This window comes from Macrobrachium rosenbergii, chromosome 40 (genome assembly GCF_040412425.1).
Source record: "Macrobrachium rosenbergii isolate ZJJX-2024 chromosome 40, ASM4041242v1, whole genome shotgun sequence".
In the NCBI taxonomy this organism is placed as follows: Eukaryota; Metazoa; Arthropoda; class Malacostraca; order Decapoda; family Palaemonidae; genus Macrobrachium; species Macrobrachium rosenbergii.
The window spans coordinates 11,166,671-11,194,215 of record NC_089780.1 but is presented as its reverse complement, the minus strand read 5'-3'; the positions used below and the strand labels follow the sequence as shown (position 1 = coordinate 11,194,215).

The 27,545-nt window shown below is 32.5% G+C and overlaps 1 protein-coding gene across 1 annotated transcript in view; it reads left to right on the top strand.

The window, feature by feature from the left end:
* The first annotated feature begins 7,445 nt into the window (after positions 1 to 7,445).
* Positions 7,446 to 27,545, top strand: part of LOC136826017 (nephrin-like) — a 588,861-nt gene continuing 568,761 nt past the window's right edge. The window contains exon 1 of the mRNA XM_067082876.1: positions 7,446 to 7,607. The gene's annotated coding sequence lies outside the window, so the exon portion shown is untranslated. The remainder of the gene's footprint in view (positions 7,608 to 27,545) is intronic.

Sequence of the window (27,545 nt, the reverse complement as noted above, 5' to 3'; positions counted from 1 at the left end):
ACTGAATGGATATTGAAAGGCCTTATGCATCGATGGAGTCCGGCCTTCCTTGTTCACCACCTCTCCAAAAACTGACACAATCCAATTCTTGATTGGATTCAAGTTTCTGCTTCACCAGTACGTAGTGAAGTAAAGATTACAATGAATTGTATTACATTTGTGTGATGTTTATCTCTTTTCCAAAGTTTTATCAATTTTTTTAGATAATATAGATAACTTTATGTGTTGCCACAAAGACAACAAAATTATGTTCGTCATTATACAGTGTATTTCACACGGGATTTAAGGTTCTGGTCGTATGTAGATATGTAGGCTAAATATATATATATATATATATATATATATATATATATATATATATATATATATATATATATATATATATATATATATTTTGTGTGCGTGTTTATGTATAACTGAATCACGAAAATAAGGAACGTGATGAATATATAAATCAAGACAAAATCCACTAAGGAAAGAGAAACAATGGAATACTGCAAGGCCTTTCGACTTCTTGTCCTTTACTTAGCTACTGAAGAAATATAAAAACAATACAATATATATATATATATATATATATATATATATATATATATATATATATATATATATATATATATATATATATATAATGTTACAATAACTAATCTGTTTTTTGTAGGAGAGATTCATTCCAACTGATAGACTACACCAGTGCTTTCCTCGGCTTCTGATGTAGGCGTAGATTAAGTTGTGTGGATGTGGTAAGCTGTCGAGAGCAATTTAAAGTCTTTGTTGGAAAAGCGAGGCGAATGGCAGTGCATGTAGATGGCGAAGTGTTTGAATGAATGATTGTAGTTTGTATATATGTATATGTATATATATATATATATATATATATATATATATACATATATATATGTGTATATATATATATATATACTGTATATATAATTGTCAATTCTCTCTCTCTCTCTCTCTCTCTCTCTCTCTCTCTCTCTCTCTCTCTCTCTCTCTCTCTCTCTCTCTCTCTCTCTCTCTCTCTCTCTGTATGTATATATATATATATATATATATATATATATATATATATATATATATATATATATATATATATATATATAATATATATAATTCTGAATTCTCTGAAATAATGAAGTGAATCGTAAATCGATAAATTATATATATATATAGTATATATATATTATATATATATATATATATATATATATATATATATATATATATATATATATATATATATATATATATATAAAATTCTCAATTCTCTGGAATAATAAGTAAACCGATAAAGCATAGATTAAAAATGTTTTACCAGCACTCTGAATAAAGAGAAAACCTAAATGAAAATGAGACAAAATAACTGCAACAACTCAGTGACTTCCTAAATGCCGATCCACTGCTAAAAGTTAAGTTCAATAGATATTTATATTGTTTTCAAAAGGACAGGATTCTCTAATGAAACTAAAAATCGCAGTAATATTGTGCCTTATATTCCCTGCTGAAATTCCAGCCAACCCTACAATTACCACCTGGGTCCCAGCTGTCACGTAGATGAAACTTCAGACAAAATGTGAATGCAAAAGTTATCAGGAACATTGACGTAATGGGAAAGGAAAGCCCGAAAAGAGCCCGCGAATGAAAATGTGGCGTAATTTATCAGTTTTTTTTTACTTATGGTACTCTTTTTCAAACACAAGGCGTCCATAAATATCTTTGGACATCTCCAGATGACATTAACAGAAACCAAATAGATAATTTTACCATTAATCAAGAGAGAAAACGAGTAAAGAATGCGCCGAAGTTTCTTCGGCGCAATCGATTTTTCTGTACAGCGTGTAATGCTGTAATGAAACTCTCAGCCACGGCCCATGGAACTCTCAGCCGCGGCCCATGAAACTCTCAGCCACGGCCCTGTGGTGGCCTTTGTCGGGTGCCAGACGCAAGATCATGGCTAACTTTAGCCGTAAATAAAATAAAAACTACTGAGGTTAGAGGGCTGCAGTTTGGTATGTTTGATGATTGGAGGGTGGATGATTAACATACCAATTTGCAGCCTTCTAGCCTCAATAGTTTTTAAGATATGAGTTTTTTTTTACAGAAAACTGAATAGCGTCGACGAATGATTGGATTTATAGCAGATATCATCATTGATCACCAACATGTCATTGCCACACTAAAGCTGAAATTAAAAGCACCCAATAAAATAATTGACAAGTTATATAGGTTTATTACTATAATGCTTTTGCAGTGCTAGAAACTACATCTGAGGATAATCAGTGAGCATTTGATTAACATCCAAATTGTATAATCACTACTGGAAAAAATGTGCTGGGATATAGGATAAACATATGGAAACACTGGATGTAGATAAGATCTTGGATAAAATAAAATTGAAGACCATTAAGTAGAATTTGATAAGTACTCGAGTCAAATAGTGAAGAAGAGATTAGAGTACCTGGAGAAACAGGTTGGAAGATACTGACAAAGTCATGTAGAGAGAGAGAGAGAGAGAGAGAGAGAGAGAGAGAGAGAGAGAGAGAGAGAGAGAGAGAGAACGCTTTCAATCCTGACTTAAGGTCATAGTGTTCTAGATGAAGATACACAACTTAAAATTCTCTGTTCCTTTAAGAAAAGTGTCATTATTATTTTGCGATTACTTTCCAGCTGTCATGAAGTCTCCGGCTTACTCTGATGCTTCTCATGTCAGGATTCATTTTCAGTCTCCGTTAAAAGAAAAATTCTGTTGCAAAAAGGAAATTTTGTCTCCAAATGAAAACATAATCCTTCCCTCCGCCTTTTATTTTACCATGTAGAAACTGTATTCCGCTCTCGCGCAGTACATCAGCACTATGAATTATATAAATTTCTATTCTGCTTTCGTTCAGCGCTGCTAAAGCCATTCAATGGTATTCTGCGGAATATTCATTTGTAAGACGTATGGAAATAATTTTTTCCAGCCTCATCAAACTACCAAACCTTTTTTTAACTTCTCTAATAGAAAAATGAAAAAAATTCTTTTGACCCCTAAAGAGGCTTCTGTAATTTATGAAATGCTGTGACTTTTCTTCACTGTCGTGTAGAGATTGTTGTATTGTTTGTTCAAGATACTGATTTCAGTAAAACTTGTTAAAAATGCCTGACACAAGGTGTCATGTGCAATTTGAAAATGTTTGACAGAAAGTGTCATAAGATACTGATTTTAGTAAAACTTTTTAAAAATGTCTGACACAAGGTGTCATGTGCAATTTAAAAATGTCTGACAGAAGGTGTCATATGCAACTTAAAAATGTCTGACACAAGGTGTCATATGCAATTTTTCTTGATTAGGATTGTACTAACCTGTTTCTGGTTTAACCCACTGGCTGTTGTTGATGCTGTTGAACACAGCCACAGCTCCGTCTGTCACATTTGTTAGTGTTTATTGGGCCTTTGTTGTGTTGTGAACTGTTCTGTCCATTTGTTCTGTTGTGAAATGTTCTATCTATCCTCTTCACCTTTGAACACACGCATCTAAGTCTCCTCTCCTGTGCATATTTTTATCGATAATTGATTCTTCCATAACTTCTTTGATTTGATTTTTCGACTTCACACCTTCAGTCTCAGACTGACTTTTTATCTTTTAACACACACACACACACACACACACACACACACACACATATATATATATATATATATATATATGATTTTCGAGAAGTCTATTATTAACTGTATTTTAAAATATTGTCTTCATCCTAGGTATTTAATTGGTACATTGGCCATCTCTGCATTGTTTTATAAATTCCATCATATCTTGAGATTTTTTCCTTAGTGTTATTAACGGCAGTAATTCCATTACAGACCATCAACCCAGCAATCACACTGTTAATACTTTCCAGCTCCTTATTGTTATCTGTGTAAGTTGAACTTTAAATCTCATATCTGCAGGTACTGTTTAGACACTACTCCTTGGGGATCAGATGTGTTCCCCAGGTGGCCATGTGACACCCGTTTGTCTGCCTTCTCCCAAATGAGGTTAGTAATCAGTGGATATGTTTGTTCTGTTATTGTTTAATTTACTGTATCGTCTTACAGTATTCATATTATTAATATTTTCTTTACGTATATATATATGTATATATATATGTATATATATATAATATACATATATATGCATATATATATGTATATATATATACTTCATTTATTTTTTTGTTTGTCAGTTTTATATTACTGATGCCTTTTATGTTTGTTTTCTAATTTTTGTTATTTCTTTAATGCTTGCTTTGCAAGCCCATAGCCATTATTCTTTTTTGAGAGTTTGTATTTTAAGTAATAATAACATTTTTAATAATAATAATAATAATAATAATAATAATAATAATAATAATAATAATAATAAGAAAGTAAATAAATAAACAAAAATAAAATAAATAAATACAAAATAATAAATAAACAATAATAATAACATCTCTTTGGTCGATAGGTTCGCAACCATAAGATATAACCAGTCGTAAATAGTCCTAACTCAGTTTACGGCCCATCTGAATCTTGTAGCTTGTGACTTAGAGCCACTCGTCTTGATAATGATGGCACTGCGGTATAGGTGAGATTTTGGTTTGCTCGCTGTTATCATTTGTGTTTTATATATACTCAAAACGTTTCCATTATGTTCGATTACAGAGAGATAGCGTTATAAAAATAGCAACGCGTGTTTTCAGATCTATACTTTTTTCTTTTATCTGTCCTTGTATAGTAAATTGTTTGGTATTTAACAAATTTTTATTTCATCAGAATGGTTTTTTTTTTTTTTTGTAATATTCATCCCTGTTTATATGCTTGTTAAGTCTGTCTCTTTGGTATTATATATATATATATATATATATATATATATATATATATATATATATATATATATATATATATATATATATATATATAATATATTTATAAATTTATATAATATATAAATATCATACATTAATATAAATACACACACACACACACACACACACACACACACATATATATATATATATATATATATATATATATATATATATATATATATATATATATATATATATATATATATATATATAATCTGCCGTGCAATAGAGCCAAAAGATTTTCTGCACTAGATGAGCCATTCTTTCACAACCCCACTTCTATCACCTTCAAGCAATACTTATTCACGATCCTTCTTCAACTTCCTCTCATGATATATGAAGTATCTTGTATAAACACTTCCTGTAAACCGTCTTTCCTCCATTAACTCCTGAAGTGGAAAATCCCAGGGATCATTTTAATACCTTGTTTCGACATATGTTGGACTTGTTAAAACATTTTCAGTTCTTCACTTCTCATTTCCTCTATATTTTTTTTAACTTGGCGTTTGCTACGCACATGGTTCATCTAAAAAACGTTTGTATGTCGTAATATATTCGTATCTGTGTAGACCTCACATTGATAAAGAAGAGATGCAGTGACAGGTCTTATCAAACAGTCTAATTTCTGCTTCTGCGTCAACTCCGCTTCTTATCATGACTAGGTTGGATCAGTCACCATCTGACTTTCATTTTGTCATCTGCCTGGCATTCACTCAGCCTCAATATCTTACGTTCGTGTTCATTCACTTTCATCGTTCTCCATTTGCAAATCCATCCTCATTAGGACACATTGAAGAGTCCACGATAATGTTAAAGATACTTTTTTTAATCATTCGGGTTACTTTTACATATCTTGTTTTCTTTTTCTATTAATCTCTGCCAGGCAACATTCTCACCAAATCAGTTCGCCTCATGTTTTCAAATTGTATCGAAAGCTCCACTTCTTTTATAAAAAAGAAAGACTTCCATTTTTTTATCACAAGTTATCTTCTTTGTACGACGCGGATGTTTTTATTTATTTTTTTTTATTCATTGAGGATAAATTCTCGCTCAGCTGCTTGAAAATTAACACTTAGTCCGAAAAGACTGTCCTTAGTCTAAAGACACAATGCTGTCCCCTTAATCCGAAAAGCCTGTCCTCAGTCTAAAGACGCAATGCTGTCCCCTTAATCCGAAAAAACTGTCCTCAGTCTAAAGATGCAAGACCGAAAAGCCTGTCCTCATTCTAAAGTCTGTCCCCTTAATCCGAAAAAGCCGGTCCTCAGTCTAAAGACGCAATGCTGTCCTCTTAAAAAAGCCTTGTCCTCAGTCTAAAGAAACAATGCCCTGTCCCAGTCTAAAGACGCAATGCTGTCCCCTTAATCCGAAAACCCTGTCCTCAGTCTAAAGACGCAATGCTGTCCCCTTAATCCGAAAAGCCTGTCCTCAGTCTAAAGACGCAATGCTGTCCTCTTAATCCGAAAAGCCTGTCCTCAGTCTAAAGACGCAATGCTGTCCCCTTAATCCGAAAACCCTGTCCTCTGTCTAAAGACACAATGCTGTCCCCATAATTCTTTCCAGGTAAGTCCATTAACTTTATGACTATAATTCGAGCTCACCTTTATCACCTTTCCCCTTAAGTATCGAGACAAGGGTCCCTTATCTACCTCGTTCTTTTGGGACTCTCATCAGTATATATAATTCATTCTGGCTAGCTTCTCGGTCACACTGATAACCGTCGCATCTTATTTGAAATTCTATGTACTTTAATTTTTTGTTTTATTATTTAAGTCCCTTCCTTATATATATATATATATATATATATATATATATATATATATATATATATATATATATATATATATATATATATATATATATATATATATATGCACCAGTTGTTCCAAGGAAAGAGTTAAACAATAGTCTAGAAAATAGATAAAATAGAGGGAGAGAGATCGTGGGAGGAGAGATCGATGATATCTTGAACACTTCTCTCAGAACTCCTCCCGGGAACGTGATGGCAGCAGCCTCTGAAGAAATTACAGTGTAATTGTGTTTATTTTATGTACGTATTCATGTCCATCTGTATATATGCAAATAATACGCATAATGTCCTTACTTGTTATTCTCGAGTTTATTCTGCACCTTTGAGGATAAATGTCGCTGCTAATGAATTTTTTTTTATTGTAAAATCTCAAATGCGCATGCGTGAAACTGTGTTCGAAGTAATTGTGGTATGTAATTAAGGTATATAATTAGGGTATATCTATATTTTGGGTACTAGATCTTACAATTATTTTATTTTTGCATTCTGTGAACAATTTAAATGCAGGATATTCCTTTGAAATGGTGCTTGTGATTGATTATCTTTCTGAATTAATATCACTGAGAGGAAGAACTGTGTATGAGTGAAATAAGATATTTTAACAAAAATGTCCAAGAATACAGGAAGAGAGTTATAACTTTAATTAACAGTGTTCAGGAAGGAAGGAAGGAGAGGAGTGCCTCTCTGTAAGAGAGAGAGAGAGAGAGAGAGAGAGAGAGAGAGAGAGAGAGAGAGTTGCAAACTGCTGCCTTGACGTCCAAGCCCGGTCAGTTGACGCTCAGACGCCGTGCCGAGTGGGACTGTACGCCAAGCCTCTCCGAAAGGTTTTATCAGTGACATGTGCTTTGATGCGCCCTAGGAAGACGCATATATCGTGCTGATAGGGGCGTTACGAGACGCCTCTGCACCGCCGTTGCCCTGGGATCTGCGTACGTTTCTCCCTTACGCCATTTTTACTGCCCGTTATGAACCTTTGTAAGAAAATTAACTTTCCAGTTGATGACCTACTCAAAACTTTTTTTTTCTCCTGCGTGTCGTGGGTGAAAGATGTTCCACGCATTGACTCGGATTTTAGAGTCGTTTATGATTCTCACGGTTCCTTTTAATCGCGTCATTTTTTCGAGTGTCTTGAACGTGTTGCAGTCTTTTTGTCAGTCAGTATGAACAAGGTCGTTTGTCTATCTTTTTTTTTTATTAATAGTAATATACGGATTTTTTTGCGTACGTGGCAGTGAATACGTAAATGCTTAATTTGAAGAACAAGTTCAAGCGACTCTATGTGTCTTTAATCAACACCTTAAATACATACGTATATATATATATATATATATATATATATATATATATATATATATATATATATATATATATATATATATATATATATATATATATATATATATATATATATATATATATATATATATAGTTTCATCCTACGAAAAGATGATTGCAATGCGAGGGCTAGGCAGTGCCAAATGGTATAGTACTTTCCCCTCATTTTCTAGAATATTATGATATAATGGGAGAATATACTTCTTTTAATATTGTATTCTCATTATAAGCAAAATGAACCTAAAAAAAAAATATTCTTTCTTAATATTTTTGTCAATAATTTTTTTTTTTTTTTAGTAATAATAGGTTGAATAAGACTGGAGAACTGTATTATTTGGTGAAATTTTTTTGGTAATGTACAAACATATCCACACACAATAGAAACACAGATACATATATATGTATACATATATAATATATATATAATATATATAATATGTATACAGTATATATGTATATATATATATATATGTGTGTGTGTGTGTGTGTGTGTGTGTGTATGTGTTTTAAAAAAACATAAAATACCCGACGACTTAAGAAGATACCCACATAGATGTAACAAAGTGAGAGGGGCAGAATAGCATATTTCGGGTAGTGCCCACCCCTGATCAAAAAGGGAGAGTACCACCACCCAAAATATGATGCTTCCTGTTCTCCCGTTGTGTCATTCATGCGGGCGTGTGTGTGTGTGTATATATATATATATATATATATATATATATATATATATATATATATATATATATGTGTGTGTGTGTGTGTGTGTGTGTGTGTGTGTGTGTGTGTGTATATTTTGTGTGCATGTGTGTGTGTATGGGAGTATATCTGCATACATCATTGTACGTAGGATTGTATAAGGTTCATTAGATACAGAGATGCAATAAAGCAATCTTGAGTGACCCACTGGAATGCATTTATATATATATATATATATATATATATATATATATATATATATATATATATATATATATAATGTGTGTGTATGTATGTATGTTGGTTATGTGTACCATAATGCAAACTGGATTTTATTCAAGTGCCTTTTGCATGGAAAAGCACATTCATACAACCACACTTACACTCAAACACACACACACACTTTAACAAGAAATTTAGGAACTTGAAAAAGCATATCATCAGAGATGTTTATTTCGACAAAAATTTTCAAAATAAAGTATGTCAGACGCAGAAAAATACCTAAATGATATCTTAAACACTTTTGTACAATAGTGCAGTATTAAAAGGTAATGTAATTTACATATATCACAACTCTCTCTATATTTGTTTTAAAAGGTATAAAGTATAAAAAGAAAATTTATTTGACCCGATTTATGCCTATAAACTATACTTAAACTTTAGCAGACAAGTGATGTCTTCTAAAAAAAAATGAGTATAACTGTAAGGTAATTTCCTTAAATTTTAACTGTCTTCCAAAAAAAAAAAGTTATAACTGTAAGGTAATTTCTTTAAATTTTAACTGTCTTCCAAACAGGCAAAAAGAATAAAAATATTTGAGTATAACTGTAAGGTAATTTCCTTAAATTTTAACTGCCTTCCAAGAGTATAACTGTAAGGCAATTTCTTTAAATTTTAAAAGTTTTACTAATCATGCAAAGCATTCTGACCAGTGCTTATATAAACCTTTTTGAATAATGGACGCCACACATATGGAACTTTCCCAACATTTACGTGACATGCAATGAAGACTCGTAAAGAAAATAACTCATATGAGATATGTTATAGTAATTTCATTGATTTTACGTAAACACTTACGAATTGAGGAGAACTGATACAACATAAATCCAAAGTATTGTTTGTAATCTTGTGATAGCAGTTTAAATAAGGTCGAAATAAGCTGAAATATTATGAAGGAATGGCTGAGTTCCGAGGAGTATTGGGCCTGAAGTGGCTCTTCACTTGTTTGAAAAAATTATAAATTTGTATATCTTCCAGTAAGTTTTGAATGTGGCACCATTTAAAAAATTATGATTTTTATATCGTCCAGTAAGTTTTAAATGTAACGTATTACAAATAGTGACGAGAATATGGACGGATCAAACAAATTTGAAAGTACTCTTATTAGAAATTGTCACCATGCCGTTTAAAGGGAAGAAAATCTGAAGAAAATCTCACAAAAGAAAAAAATACGATGCGTCTCTTATTAGGTTACATTTTTGTGCACCACGACCTTCATAAAATCTCCCGTATTTATGCACGTATTCTGGGTACACGGAAGAGGTTGAGACCCAGCAATCACACGGGTTATATGAACTTATAAAAGTGATAGGTGAGGAAATAGGAATTCGATTTACCTTACATTTAATAAAGTCCAGCAGGTTTTGCTAATCACGTCAGAACTGATTCGTAGAGTCATAGTTTCTCTCGTGCATCTAAATTGTGTATTATATATAATCTACTTTGTGTATTCCCTGTGAATGGCCTTGAGCGGAAATAAACGATATTATTATTATTATTATTATTATTATTATTATTATTATTATTATTATTATTATTATTATTATTATTATTGTAATTGTAATTGTAATATATGATCTTTGATTTTGATTTACTTCCGAATTGTCTCACAAAGTATTGTAAGGAAACTGCTAATTCTTAAGTAAGGCTTGATTAACTGCATAAATGAAATAGAATTTTCTTCATTGTAACTTGAGTCTCATAAAACATAAACAGTAGTTTGGTTTCATCTAATCAGGCCGTATTAAAAAACTGCGAAATCTTGCAAATCTAATTTGTATAGATTAAAGGTAATAGAATAAGCAAAGGAAAGTGACATGCATATATAATAATAGATACGAAGTATATACAGTACATATAAAATATATGGATATATAATATTCAGGCATAGAAAGAAAAGTATCCATTACGTCAGAATTAACCAGTTCTTAAAAAAACAAATATTTCTCCCTTGCAAAGAGTCAAAGGCTCACTTTAATTATTAAGAAATCTTTTATATTTTTTCCAATATAACGAACGCGCAAAAATGATATTTACTTTTAATTTCATCCGCCCGGCAAAAACACACATTTTCCAGAAATTAAATTTCTCTTAATTCCCCTCCATTTTGGGGATGGAAAAACAGCGGTAACCGGAGATAGGTGATTATGATAGACACGGCACACCTGATACCTCCGAAAATAACTGGAGGAATAAAGTCTGAAATGTTTTTGTGTTATTTCTGTTTGTCATTCGTCGATTTTTTTTTAAATTTTTTTAGCCTGTTTTCCTGGCGACGGGTGGTGATGTATTGTTTTTGAATAACATTGTCAGATTGTCTGGTAATGAGGAATGGAGGAATGTTTGATTGTGAAGATAGCAAAGGGATATAAGAGTAAATAAGGTACTAGCTTCCATCGACTCATTGATATTATATTTCTTTCACAATATATATAGATTAAGATAGACCCCTACGAAGTATGGGAAACCTGGTAATGAGAATCACGCCATTATTTCTCTCGTCTCTTTTGGGAATACGACGGATAAACAGGCGTTATGGAAACATTCGTTGCTTGTCAAATCTAAAAGATATGTTGAGAAATAAATGATGACAACGAAGATTTAAAATTAAAAAAGGTTTTGTGTCCAGTCCATAAGCAGTTTATACGAATGTGCATGACATTACACTAGTTTTGTATTGTTGTACTTTAAAATGCTGTATTTCAAAAAATTTTTTTGCAGTTATATTATTTTTTTTTTATCATTTTCACAACTGCATAATGTTACAATCCTTTGGGAAGTACGAAGTAGCTTGGAGGTAAGTAACTTTTCGTGTTACATTTTTTTTTAGAATGATGAGTCCAAAAGGGAGATAAATTCGTTGAGGTGATTGTGGTCTTTGAAGAATACATCCTTATCTCTGAGAAAGATGACTTTGCGTTATATTCCATGACGAGTGATTCAGTAGCTCAAATAACTGTGTTATATTATAGGAGGAATGAGTAACTTCTTATACTGTAGTTTTTAGAGAAGAAATTATTACTTTGAAAAAAGTTACCTTTGTCACCGTCCTCAAGGAACGAAACCTTACTTCAGAGGGGAAATGATTATAGTCACTGAAGAATGAGTGAGGACCTCTAAGAAAGGTATTTTTAGTGTGTTCAGTCCATGATGAATGAGTTAGCTTGGAACATTGAGTAAATTACCCAAAATAAGGTAACTATCTGTTGTTAGCATCTTTGAAAAAATGAGTCAGTTGCTCGAAAGTAGGAAACCTCTGTGATGTGGATTTTGAAAACCGAGTCAGTAGCCCGAAGGGAGGAATGTTTGTTTTTTGTGGCCTTTGAAATGAATCAACAAGTTAAAGGAAGTAAATTTTGTTGTTTTGTTGTCTTTGAAGAATGAGGAAAGTGTGTTGTTTTGCGATATTTTAAGAATGAGTCGGTGGTTTGAGGGAGGGAAAGTTTGTTGTTTTATAGTCTTTGCAGAATGAGTCACTAGGTCGCAGGAAGAAAAGTTTGTAGTTTTATAGTCTTTGTAAAATTAATCATTAGCTCGGAGGAAGGAATGCTTGTTGTTTTGTGGTCTTTGAAAAATTGAGTCAGTAGCTCGAAGGAAGGAAAGCTTGTTGTTCTGTGGTCTTTGGAGAATGAATCAGTAGTTCAAGGGAAGAAAATCTTTTGTATGATGTTTCTTTAAGATTAAACTTTAGGATGATGTGATTTTAAAGAAAAATTCCATTATTAAGTGAACCTAAATATGGCTTATGAGAGCTTTGCTTATTGCCTTAATCCAAATCCCATTAAATGGTGGAAAAGAGAGAGAGAGAGAGAGAGAGAGAGAGAGAGAGAGAGAGAGAGAGAGAGAGAGAGAGAGAGAGAGGGGCCGTAGAATGAATGGGAGAACGCTGGAGAAAGGGCACTTAATTTTAGATTTACGTAACATTCTGGGGAAAATATGGCCATTTTCCGTCCCGAGGGTAGAGGAGTGCAGAAGTATTTATAAGATAAACGCTGACGGCAAATGAAAGACTGAATGAAAACTCAATACATAAATCTGGGGACACCCCCTCATGTATGTGCGTCGTATGGGAAGGTGGGGGTGGGGCGAAGAGGCTTTATTAGGGTTGATAAAGCTGTCTTCGTCCACGGCCTTCGTGTAGTTATGGTATTAGCTTGCATGTCATTGCATTTTCCTTTATTATTATTATTATTATTACGTCAATATATCTTCATTAACTTTCATTACTTCTTTGAGATTTAGAGTAATTTTTTTATAATTACGACTCAGTTCTGTTAGCGTAAACACTAACAGCGTTTTTGCCCATTACCGCCCTCCGTATTTCTCACAGGTAAAAGAATCTATTTGAATAAGTCACTAATTGAAAAAAAATCCTAATTCTCGAAAAAAAAAATATTCAAGATACTGTATCTACCTAACCTAATTATCTCACGTTTTTCCTAAGGACACATAATAACAACGAGAAAAATCCAACTGTTCTTAAAAGAATTTTTGTTTATTATTGCGTCTCTCCCTTCTTCCTGCCTCTTATCTGTCCCAATATCTATTTTCAGTTAACCTAGTCCTGGATAGACTCTTGTGACGACGTGACGGGTCATTGTGAATACAGAGGTCACTTAAGATGTAAATTTACGACCGAGAAACTCGCACTGACGGGGAGTAAAGAGATAGTGAGAAGTACCCGATAATAATGAACAACAAGGATTGTAAGGGGATGATGATGACGAGAGAGAGGAGGAGGAGGAGGAGGAGGAGGAGGAGGAGGAGGATGGAGGAGGATAGTGATGCAATGTATGTTTGTGTATTTAAATTTATGCACGCACAAAATCCTGTTGTAATGGTGGTGATGAGCAGGAAGAAGAAGAAGAAGAAGAAGAAGAAGAAGAAGAAGAAGAAGAAGAAGAAGAAGAAGAAGAAGAAGAAGAAGAGGAGGAGGAGGAGGGAGGAAGAGGAGGAGGAGGAGGAGGAGAATAGTGATGAAATATTTATTCGTGTATTTTGAAATGTATACACCCACAAAACCCAGTCATATATTCACAATCGCCGTTCAGTAATCCATCTCGCCACGCATTGCTCAGAAGAATGAAGTCTTGATTTGGTCTTTTAAAGTGAAAGTCCCACTTTAACACCCACATCATCTCCTGAAGCGGGACACTTCGGGGAACAAAAGTTGAAAAAGAAGCAGTTGTAATAACGGCCTCGTATTCATATCGCTGGCACATTAAAAATGAAATAGGATGTGAGCCTTGCACGGTGTAGTCAAGTGAGAAGCATTGTATTTCTTGGGAACAGCGTCAAAAGTTTCCACGAGAGAGAGAGAGAGAGAGAGAGAGAGAGAGAGAGAGAGAGAGAGAGAGAGAGAGAGAAACTATCCCAGGGCTTTCAATTTAACGTTTTCTTCCTAAACAAATGTAAAAAGCTTTTGCAAAGTATCGAGACTATTCTTTTACAAAGAATATTTTCTGGACACAATATCGTAAGGGTATCAGGTAATTCTCTTGGCAATGATGAATCTGGTTTTAACTGCAATTGTCAGGTATTCATTGCAATGACATGTGCTTCCATCCCTCTGTAATAACTTTTGTGACGCCATTCCAAAAGCCAGTTAATATATCCCTTTAAAAAAATTGTCGGTATGAAAGGGTATCGATTTCAATTCAAGTGAAAGAAAGTTTAGTTCAGCCACATTGCATCTTGTTCGAATTATTCTATTGTATTTTCCCAATCTATTTCTCTCTTGCCAGTTACCTTATCATTCTCAAGAAAAGATGCTATCTTATTCCATTTGAGAGCATTGTTATGAAACTACTTCATTCTCAGTGTCTGGTCTTGATGCAAAAAGCTCATTACTTCAGTAATGCCAAACTTGCATATATTTGCAAGTTGTCTTAAAAAGTCTTAGCACGTACAACGCTGAAAGTATATTTTTTTATTTTTTAAGTAATGATTTTATTACCTTGTGCTTTTTTGTGATCTTACCTTTTTTATCATCATCATTTAAGATGCTTCGTTGTACACTTCAATAAAGCTGCTTTATTATGCACTTTAATAAAGCTGCTTTATCATGCGCTTTAATGGAGATGCTTTATTATGCACTTTAATGAAGCTGCTTTGTTATGCGCTTTAATTAAGCTGCTTTATTATTCATTTTAATAAAGCTGCTTTATTATGCACTTTAATAAAGCTGCTTTATTTTTCACTGTAAAAAATCTGCTGTAGTATGCCCGTTAATAAAGCTGCTTTATGCACGTTAATAAAGCTGCTTTATTATGCACCTTAACAAAAGTACTTTATTGTGAACGTTAATGTAGCTACTTTTTTTACTTTAATAAAGCTGATTTTTTCACTTTAATAAAACTGCTTTATTATGCACTTTAATAAAACTGCTTTATTATGCACTTTAATCAAGATACTTTATTATGCTAAATGTTTCTTTACTTTGATAAAGCTTTTTTTTACTTTAATAAAGCTGCTTTTTTCACTTTAATAAAGCTGCTTTATTATTCATTTTAATTTGTAGACAACTTTTCCTCATAAAAGGTACCAAACACAAAGACGTCAGTAATGCAGAAATCACCAAGAAGAAATTGTATATATATATATATATATATATATATATATATATATATATATATGTGTGTGTGTGTGTGTGTGTGTGTGTGTGTGTGTGTGTGTGTGTATGTGTAAGTATATTTGTGGGATAGCCCCGGAACGACGAAAATAGGAAAGCCGAGATCATTCGTACCTATGAGCCCAGTCAGTGTTGCAAATTGAAATCCCCAGCACAAAGGATCGCGGTTTTGCGAGCGTAAATAAAAATATTCGGAGAGGAACATAGACGCTGGAATTTTAGAGAAATTGCCCGAGGAGAAATATAGTAGCTATCAGAATGAATATTTTCTGGCACTTTGTACTGAAATGGTAAAACTTGAGGCGTACGAATTTTCGGTGCTGGGTACAGTCTCTCTCTCTCTCTCTCTCTCTCTCTCTCTCTCTCTCTCTCTCTCTGACCGTAAAATGAAGTGGAGAAAGAGGATTTTTGGAAGTAGATAAGGATAGTAGTCAAAATGGAGACTGGACATTGGATACGCTTTGAAATTTAGCATACTTTTTCTTTATTCAACCATCGATTGTTTCATTATATAATAAGAATTCTTGAAATTGTAAAGAAAGACCGATATTTTCCTTACATTTTTCAAGACGATGCTGAATTATAGGCACCTGTATTCAATCTGGAACACACACACACACACAAACACCCACACACAGGTTCCCAACTGGTTTAGTTCTGGAATGACTAGCTGGAAAGTTACGTCAGTGTGTTATCCTTCTCATCTTGGCGCTCATCTTTGCTTGAAAGAAGCCTGGTCAGGCTAAATCCACAAACTCAGACTGAGGATCTACAACACTGAATGTTCCTGTGGAGTCTGGCTGTACTGTATACTTGAGTTTGCGAATTTAGAAAAAAAAAAAAGTTAAGTATACCTTAGTTTAACCAGACCACTGAGCTGATTAACAGCTCTCCTAGGGCTGGCCCGAAGGATTAGATTTATTTTACGTGGTTTTAGGCTGTTAACGGGACCTACAGCTTATTGCGGAATCCGAACCATTAACGATTTTCTATCACCTAAATTATTCTAATTCTTCAGACTTTATATATACCGTACTCCTGTGGTAGGTCATAGTGATGGTTAAATGATCCGGAAGTACTTTCTCAGCCTCTGAAGCACTGTTGTTTTTGCATGAGATTCTTGGTTTAATTTTGTGATAGACAAACTGTATTTTTCTTATGTATCAGTGAGAGAAGCACTAAAGCATTTAGCTTATTGCCCATTTCATGTAAATTGTAGCATTAATTATATTTGTATATTATATCATATATATTTTTTTTGTCATGATAATTATATATATATATATATATATATATATATATATATATATATATATATATATATATATATGTATGTATGTATATATGTGTGTATGTATATTGTGTCATGACAGTTAATCATTTCAGTAACCAAAGAGAATATTATTAAGCTCTCTCTGAGCGAGCAGGAAGGAAGGAACTGACGACGACGCATAAAGCGGATTAAAACGAATTAGACGTGTTTTACGCCGCAGCTTCAGAACACGTCTGAGGATGATCCCTGATGTGTGTGTGTGTGATGTGACCAAAGGAGGAGGTGGAGGTTCAAGTGGCTAAAGTGGTTTCCGCCAACTGCTTCCGGACCCTGGTATGCGGAAGGTTCAGAGTGACAGAAGTGTTTGTGTGTTTGTTCGTGTTTGTGCCTCAGTTTGTGTGTGTGTGTTTGTGACTTTGTGTGTTTGGATTTACGTATATGTACGTGTTTGTGTGTTTTCCTGTGTATGTGAGTTTGCCTTTGTGTGTTTGTGTTTGAATATGTGTTTGTGTTTTTGTGTGTGTGTGTGTGTGTGTTTGTGGCTGTGTGTGTGTTTGTATCTGTGCCTCTGTGTGTGTGTGTTTCTGCGTGTGTGTGGTTGTGTTTGTGCCTGTGTTTGTGTATGTGTATGTGCGTGTATGTGTGTTTGTGCCTGTGTGTATTTTTGTGTCTGTGTCTGTGTGTTTGTGCCTGTCTGTGTATGTGTTTGTGTGTGTGTGTTTGCGTTTGTGTCTATGTATATGTGTTTGTTTGTGCTTGTGTGCCTGTGTGCTTGTGCCTTTGTATGCATGTATTTGTGAGTTTTTGTATGGCTCGTCAATTCTCGAAAGATTTACTAAACGCTGTAAAATATATTTTACAGTTTCTTGATGATGAAATTGATAATAAACAAAATAAATTCTTTTTTTTAGAACTCTTTAAAACATTCTCATAATGGCTTCTCTGTTCTGACAGCAAAGATGACATTCAGTTTTTTCATATGAGATACTTTAATTAATTAGGCAGCTAACACTTACTAGTACATATTGAAGAGTAAGTAAAGCTTTTGAGATTTTAGCATCATAAAATATTTGAATTTCTTTAGATTTCATCAGGAATTTGGCGGTGTAATCTGATCGCCTACTTTTTTTCATAAATTCCCCATCCAAAATTTTAATCAAATGTAAATGACATATTCAAATTCCGTCAGAACCCATCCATGACATTCGATCAATTTTTTCCATGCAAATGAAGTCGTACTCTGAATCACTAATGCTGAGAATTTTCCACGAAATTAAAATTCTGTCTCCTTAGAGCTAACATATTACTCAAAGCTGTGAGTCCCTTTGATTATCCAAGAAGCTTTCATGATTACACTTTTTAAAGTTAGTGAAAAATTGTTACAGAAAAAATTATGAATTTCGTGAAGAAAGTGGTTTTATTATGCAAATACATACTTTTCCTTTTAGGGTGATATCAAAGACCTGAGATTTAGGTTTTGTTATTTCTTTGGGTTGGTGGAAAGGCTTCGGTTGAAATGATTTAGAGAATTGCAGTTGTTCTAAATAGAGACTAATTTTCAGTCGCGTATTAAAAATAGTTTGTATTTTGAACGGATAAAAGTATCGAAATTATCTAAACCTCAGTTTTTTGCACCAATCCGAAGAATCGACAAAACCAAATTCTTCGATATTTTGATTGCTATCACTTCCTTTGAAGAATGGATGAAGTGTTATCAATTTTTATATGTTAAAGAGGACATCATTACCCATATCGATAGCGGATACCTTAGTTTCGTATTTTTTATTTCCTAACATCCGTAAAAAAAAAAAATGTGAATTGAAAATTAAGGAAAAAACACAGTAAAAAAAATAAAGTCTTCTTTCAGTTATACACAAAAAAGAAAACGAAATGTTTTTGGAAAGTTTTGTCAAAGAGACACGGAACAAGACCCATCCCTGTAGCCACCAAAAAAAAAAAAAAAAAAAAAAAAAAAAAAAAAGCCATTCAAAACAATAGCTACGAATTAAAAATGCAACATGGACCGGAGTATGATCCCGTGGCTGGCACGAGGACTTAATTGCCATTTTAAACCGTATTATTAAGGCATAAAGAGAAATAATCCTGTTTATGAGAAATGAATTGATGGAGTTTTCATTTTCATACGGGATATTGCGGTAATTAACTTAATTAGATGTGGTTTTGGGTGTTTCGTTTCCAGTTTATCGTGCTTATTACGCATGTAGTCACCTTATTATGACGGAGATGAGCTGGGTCTTTTTCCGGAATAGTTTTCATTTGAAATTTTATGTTAGATATTGAGGTTTGTGTATATGTATGTATATGTATATTATATATATGTGTGTATGTACAGGTATATATATTCGTATGTAGGTGTGTGCATGTATATATATAAATGTATGTTTATATGTAAATATATATATGTGTATGTATATATATACACATATATTTAAATATAAACATACATTTATATATATACATTCATGCACATACATACATGTATACCTGTACATACACACATATATATAATATACATATATACACATGTTTGCATGTGAATTCAATATATATGGGTAAAATGAGTCATTGTTCGTATGTATGAAGTTGAAAGATATATATATATATATATATATATATATATATATATATATATATATATATATATATATATATATATATATATATATATATATATTCTTAATGAACCCATATGTTTTATACTGAAATAACACGATCTGAAATTATACGAGTATCCAGTGAAAATATGTTGCTGTCGACTTACTAATGCTTTGTTTCAAATCCTGCACTGAAAGAATTTAGGGGATAAAGTGGGTATATTTTTATAGGGGGGAAGGTCATTATATTTTTTCCAAATACGTCATGACTTGTAACTATGAATATTTACCAGCTGTTGCATTATACTTCGTGATAACAGTGGCCTGACAAAAGAGGCCTACGTCATTGTTCTCTACCAAAGCCGGCTTAATTTCCGACAGAACAGCAGTTGATCCTTTGCATCAAACGGCTGTGAAAATGTGTTTTGCACATTAAGGGAAGATTGCACCATTCCGATGCATTTGGGTTATTTACGAGACTTTCGCTAAATTTTTCGAATTTTGAGCATTTTACTGTTTTTAATACACTTTTTCTGTATTTATTTCATTTGCGATACTTTCACAAAATTTCCGAATTTGGTGCATTTTGCAGTTTTTGAAGACACCGCATTTATTTCATTTGCGATACTTGCACAAAATTTGCGAATTTGAAGCATTTTGCAGTTGTTAATACAGTTTCACTGCATTTATTTTATTTGCGATACTGTCACAAAATTTTGGAATTTGAAGCCTTTTGCAGTTTCTAATACTACACTGTTACTGCATTTATTGTATTTGCGATACTTACACAAAATTTGCCAATGTGGAGCACTTTACAGTTTTTAAAACATTTTACTATTTTTATTTGGATTTTATTTTTCAGTTTTAAAGACTTTTTACTTTATAATTCATTTATTTCATTTTCGATACAGCTTACCTTTTTCGGAATCAAAATTTTGCACCAAGTTCTTTGTTGGTTGTATTTTAACCACCAAGTTCTTTAAAACATTCTTTGTTGATTGTATTAACCATTTCTTTTGTTGGTTGTAGTTTAACCACCAAGTTTTGGTTGAAACCACCAAGTTCGTTTTGAAGTTTAACCAGTTTTTAATTTAACCACCAAATTCTTTGTTGGTTGAATTATTTAAACCAGTTCTTTGTTGGTTGTAGTTTAACCATCAAGTTCTTTGTTGGCTGTAGTTTAACCACCAAATTCTTTGTTTGTTGTAGTTTTAACCACTTCGTTTTTGTATTTAACCATCTTTTTGTTGGCAATTTTTTTTGCCTTTTTGTTGGTTGTAGAATCAACCAAATTTATTTAACCACCAAGTTCGTTGTTGTAGTTTAACCACCAAGTTCTTTGTTATTTGTAGTTCAACCACAAGTTCTTTGTTGGTTGTTCTTTGTTATTTAACCACCAAGTTCTTTGTTGGTTGTAGTTTAACCACCAAGTTCTTTGTTGGTTGTAGTTTAACCACCAAGTTCTTTGTTGGTTGTAGTTTAACCACCAAGTTCTTTGTTGGTTGTAGTTTAACGTAGTTCAACCTCTCTGAAAGATGAAAGATGCTATCAAAGCTTGTTCAAAATTTGGTAGGAATAAAGAATCACTTGACCCTCAATGTACCATTTCTAGTGAAATGAGTAAACACTATTGGCCAGAAAGAGTCATTTTTATCTTGGTAAAAATTCAAGAGAATTGAATTTTTGTTATTATATTTACAGCTCTAGATTCCATGTTTTGAAATAAAGAGAAAAGGAGAGACCCAAATGGAAAATTCCAGTAAGTTTGTCTTGAAAATTCATAGATTTCCTTATTTTTACTGGTTTTTTTATTAATTTCATTTTTGTTTACTATATCCAACTTTATATATCTCTCGCAGTGCCGTGACTTCAAGAACAGCAATGCATGCTGTGCTTTTGAAGAAAATTAAAAATAACTTATTAGTTTCGTAGACTTTCCTGCTGTCAATTCATTATTCATAACAGCTGAACCTAAGAATTTTTCTTTTTATTTATAATTATAGATAGAAACGTGGCAGAAATGTCACGCATGCTGGACTGAAACCTAGAGTTGTAAATATAGTAATATATATATATATATATATATATATATATATATATATATATATATATATATATATATATATATATATATATATATATATATATATATTTAGTGTTGTATTCTGGACCATGACGAGTTTTACGCTTTCGGGCCTGAATTGCTTACTCATTGCCTTACAAATAGTACATTGAAAGTCAGTGATTTTCTCTTTTTGCACATATCAGTCTTCGAATGAGTTTTGATTGTTCATTTTTATTATATGAAAAGTTAAACTGCAACAAGCGAAGGACTAGTTACAACACACACGGGTTCCTAAATCCGCTTCCATTCAGAAATATTTTGAGATGAAAGTGACACTGATTGTTAAACGTACCGGGCTATTAACTGTTAGTGCAGCCGCTATTAACTGTTGAAAAGAGCCTCTCGGTAACAGTGTTAACGAGTCTGTTTAGATCTTAATTGATAAACGATGGCTTTTAAGTTCTTTCTAAACGACGTCGTTATGTTATTATCGGGTAGGATTCAGATGCACTTTGCTGAAACGGCAAGTGCTGTTGGTCTAATGTTCATAAATATTTCTGAAGCAGGTTTTATATTTATCTTTTTTTTTAAATTAATGTTTTGCCGATGTTGATATGACATACAGTGCAATGAGTGGAAATGTGGGCTTGTTCCATATGAATAGGGTTTATCATAATAATAATAATAATAATAATAATAATAATAATAATAATAATAATAATAATAATAATAATATCAGCCCTGATGAGGAGAAAATAATAAGAATTTAGAGGCCATATAAAAAATTCCACTGATGCTGCCATTCTCTTTAATAATAATAATAATAATAATAATAATAATAATAATAATAATAATACCACTGAGATCTTGATACATTGATTGCGTAATTTAGATACAAGAAGTAGGCTGTAGTTGTAATCATAACTAAAATAATCCAAAGATTTTCTAAACAAAAACTTTAGCTAGGAAGCATAAATTCACATTTTCCCATTCAGTTGCAGATCGCCATGTTGCATGAGCAATTATCAATATTGTCTTCCGCGTTAATGACAGTCCCATTCTGATAAAGGGATTGCATTCTCTTTGAAGAGTCAACGTGATTAATTAGAAGCTCCTGATTATAAAAAGAAATTGCTTGCAAAGCACTGGGGTTTAAGCTTCCTTTGTAAAGTGATGTTTAGATGTGTCAAGGTGTTCGTTAGTTAGTTGGAGTAATAGATTTTTTATCTATTTTAATTTATTAATTAATTTTTATATTTTTTAATAATGAACGCCATCATCTTTGGAAGCTTGAATTTCTAGTCAGTGACCCCTTTGGTGGGCTTGTTCCATATGAATAGGGTTCATTTTCTGAATAATAATAATAATAATAATAATAATAATAATAATAATAATAATAATAATAATAACAATAATAATTTATGTCTTTCCTTTTCCAATGAGAAATGTAGGTACATTTTAGTTATTTAACTGTTTCTTAGTTACATTACATGATTAGTAAGAACAATTTTGTAAATATTTATGACAAAGCAAACTTACGCTGCCTTTATGTGTTATATTACTGAAACGTTTAACGTATACTTAACTTTTATTTACGCCCTAATTGAAGCATACAAATGGAATGTCAATTACGCATAACTATATCGAGTTTTTATGATTTTTTTTTTTAGAGGTTTATGCTCCCTTGTCGTAGATTGCTCAAAACCCATGCATATGTTTGTTCCAAATAACACTGTTTTGATGTATATAGACATACCCGAGTTCTTAGTTTGTTGCTGACAATCTATTAAACCTAGAAGGTCGTTGTGGTGTCAAGAAATAAATCATATAGATTAGATGATTTTAAACTGTTTAATACTGACAGGGTTCCACATTATTTTTTATGAATATCACTCCTGAAGTGTTTCATGATATCTGAGGAACGTTTTGTAGGACCAAATATATATGTACTTTTAAATAGTTTTAATTTTCATTCATTGTTCTTGTGTATTTTTTGTGTTAATGATTATGAAAATGTGAACAAATCCGCACTGATTTATAGACGTATCTTATGAACACTTGTGACTTTCTTTATTCATTAGATAAAAATGATTTTTTCCTTTAAGAATATTGTTTACCACTTAAATATTATACTTATATGTTCAAAGATTGTGCACATTAACACTTACGAGAAGGACAAGTGGACTGTTTCATATTCCTGACGAGTGATTTACATATATATTTCTTATATTCTTTGTAATGCGCAGAGTACCGTTCGTCATTTCAAATAAAATCCCATATTGAGATTATTCGATTAATTTTGTGAGGATCATGTTAGAACGTTATTACATACTTTTAGTTTTCTGTAAAAGAAAACTATTGAGATGGCTAATTGTCTGTCCGTCCGCAATTTTTCTGATCGCCTTCAGATCTTAAAAATTACCGAGGCTAGAGGGCTGCAAATTTGTATGTTGATCATCCACCCTCCAATCATCAAACACAAAATTGCAGCCCTCTAGCGTGAGTAGTTTTTGTTTTATTTAAGGTTAAAGTTAGCCATGATCGTGCGTCTGACACCGGGCCATGGCAGAAAGTTTCATGATCCACGGCGGAGAGTTTCATTGGCCGTGGCCGAGAGTGTCATAGAGCATTATACGCTGTACAGAAAACTCGACTGCGCCGTTCGAGCAAATTTTCTCAGCTCTCCAAAGTTACAACTGTTCCCTTTTTATGAATGACGTTAGGTAAATATGGCCAGGATGAATTTTACATTTTTAATATTTTAGAGAGCACTTTGCTAAGATTCCGCGTACCTAGTAAATCGCCTTAGTTAGCAGAAAAAATTCCACTTTTGTTTTATTGTTAATTGGCGATTATCAGGTATCATTGACTTCTAGGGAAACAAGCTCATCGGTTACGTTTTCGTTAAATAGGGCACTAATTGGTCATCAACATACGTCTTATAATTCCGGTGAGGTGGCTTAAATTTGCATTTAAGTTTGCGCCAGTGTTCATTTTTATTCTTAAGATTATGATTAATTCGACAATTCCTGTTATTTAGAATTTAGTAAGATTATTATGAATCCTCTTCGTTTGGCTTGAGGTTTAAAGATGCCATAGAAATACGGTTTTATAGCGGATCCAGGGGGTGGCACCTGGGCACGTGCCCCCCCCCCCCATGAAAAATAATGACAAAATAATAATATTGAAGATTTAGATAATAACATAAATGAGAAATGTAAAAATAGAAAAAACTAAAAAATCTGTTATAGAAATATATATATGCATAATATGTATGTATGTATAATATGAAAATTGGTGCCCCCCCCATGAAATTTTTCTGCATCCGCTAGTGGATAATACACTGCAGGAAATAAGGATTGCAGTTTTTATTTATTTATCTTTTTTTTTTTGTATCCGGTGACAATATTGCACTGATAACTGCTCAGTGATTTCATATAATGATTATGTTTTAAAAAAGCACAATAAGCGATTAAGCGGGAAAATTGCATCGAATATTTAGAATGACCGTTAAAAAAAAAGCTTCATTATACAAATGAACCCAGTTAGCCTTACGCATTGAAAATAGAATTAAGCTTTTGTTATCTATCATGTATTTCCTTTGTGTACAGTAATTTCGTACCATTTTTCTGTTGCCTTCCGTGTTTAACATTAACATTAACATTAACATTAACATCTGATCTTATCGTATTCTTTAAAAGTAACGAAGCAATCGCCTTGATAACGGTAACAGCATAATAATGACACATCTGAGTGTAGTCGATGATAGTTACCGTTAAAAAACTATAAGCATAAATCCCTTCCATTATAACAAAGAATAGACCAACTTTATAAGAACAGATATATTCCCCCGAAAGAATTCAACTTTTATTCTGCACTAAAATAAATCCCCTGAGTCTTGGAATGTATTTTAACCCCTTCTTAGTTACTCGTGGAACCCATTGAAGAAGATTAGGAATGCTGGTTATTCCATATAATTCCCAATAGGGAGAACGAGTAATGAGAGAGAAGTTTTTATCTTAGTAATTCATTTGCAATGCGGTGATCCCTTTGGGGGTATATAGGTGATAATGTGTTGTAATGACCGCTTTCCTTATAATGAGTACTCCAATACGTTGAAAGTGCTCTTGCGGGAAATAAACATAAGTGTGTGAGATGATTTCATGAGTTCTTATTGGTAGTTGGTCACTAATTCTGATGTATATTTTTATGTATTTTCGCATTATGTTCCCCCACTCTTACAATGAGCCCCAGAAGATTGTTGTAATTGGGTATATTGAAGGCTTTTCTTCCTATCAGATTTTATTTCTGTTCTGAACGGTTCATGGTGCTTCACAGCACACTTTGACAGAAATAGAAGTATTTTGACGTTCTGCTCAATTTCTAACAAAGACACTATCTGTCACTGATACTCCATTACTGCAGTGTTGATTATCCATCTTCTGCAGCAATGAATAGTTCTCGTTCCCTCCAACTAAGATTCAGGTAGGATCAGGTCCTTCCAAAAACCTGTAGGGTTTCACTCTTGCTCTCTGACTAACCTTGCCAAAATATCTGCTGAGAATAGTATCTTCGCCTGGCCAGACTTACCATAGCAAAATAAAGGTCTGCACCTAAGACAATGTTGTAAGAGTTCTGTAGTAATTTCTGAGTGGCCTTATAAAGTTTCATAACTTTGGATCACTGGTCTGTATACTTACGACACAGAAAGACCAACAAACTGAATATAAAACTGTAACAGAAAGACCAACAAACTGAATATAAAATTGTAACAGAAAGACCAACAAACTGAATATAAAATTGTAACAGAAAGACCAACAAACTGAATATAAAAATTGTAACAGAAAGACCAACAAACTGAATATAAAATTGTAACAGAAAGACCAACAAACTGAATATAAAATTGTAACAGAAAGACCCACAAACTGAATATAAAATAGTAACAGAAAGACCAACAAACTGAATATAAAATTGTAACAGAAAGACCAACAAACTGAATATAAAATTGTAACAGAAAGACCAACAAACTGAATATAAAATTGTAACAGAAAGACCCACAAACTGAATATAAAATAGTAACAGAAAGACCAACAAACTGAATATAAAATAGTAACAGAAAGACCAACAAAACTGAATATAAAATTGTAACAGAAAGACCAACAAACTGAATATAAAATTGTAACAGAAAGACCAACAAACTGAATATAAAATTGTAACAGAAAGACCAACAAACTGAATATAAAATTGTAACAGAAAGACCAACGAACTGAATATAAAATTGTAACAGAAAGACCAACAAACTGAATATAAAATTGTAACAGAAAGACCAACAAACTGAATAAAAAAATTGTAACAGAAAGACCAACAAACTGAATATAAAATTGTAACAGAAGACCAACAAACTGAATATAAAATAGTAACAGAAAGACCAACAAACTGAATATAAAATTGTAACAGAAAGACCAACAAACTGAATATAAAATTGAAACAGAAAGACCAACAAACTGAATATAAAATTGTAACAGAAAGACCAACAAACTGAATATAAAATTGTAACAGAAAGACCAACAAACTGAATATAAAATTGTAACAGAAAGACCAACAAACTGAATATAAAATAGTAACAGACAGACCAACAAACTGAATATAAAATAGTAACAGAAAGACCAACAAACTGAATATAAAATTGTAACAGAAAGACCAACAAACTGAATATAAAATAGAAACAGAAAGACCAACAAACTGAATATAAAATTGTAACAGAAAGACCAACAAACTGAATATAAAATTGTAACAGAAAGACCAACAAACTGAATATAAAATAGTAACAGAAAGACCAACAAACTGAATATAAAATAGTAACAGAAAGACCAACAAACTGAATATAAAATTGTAACAGAAAGACCAACAAACTGAATATAAAAATAGTAACAGAAAGACCAACAAACTGAATATAAAATTGTAACAAAGACC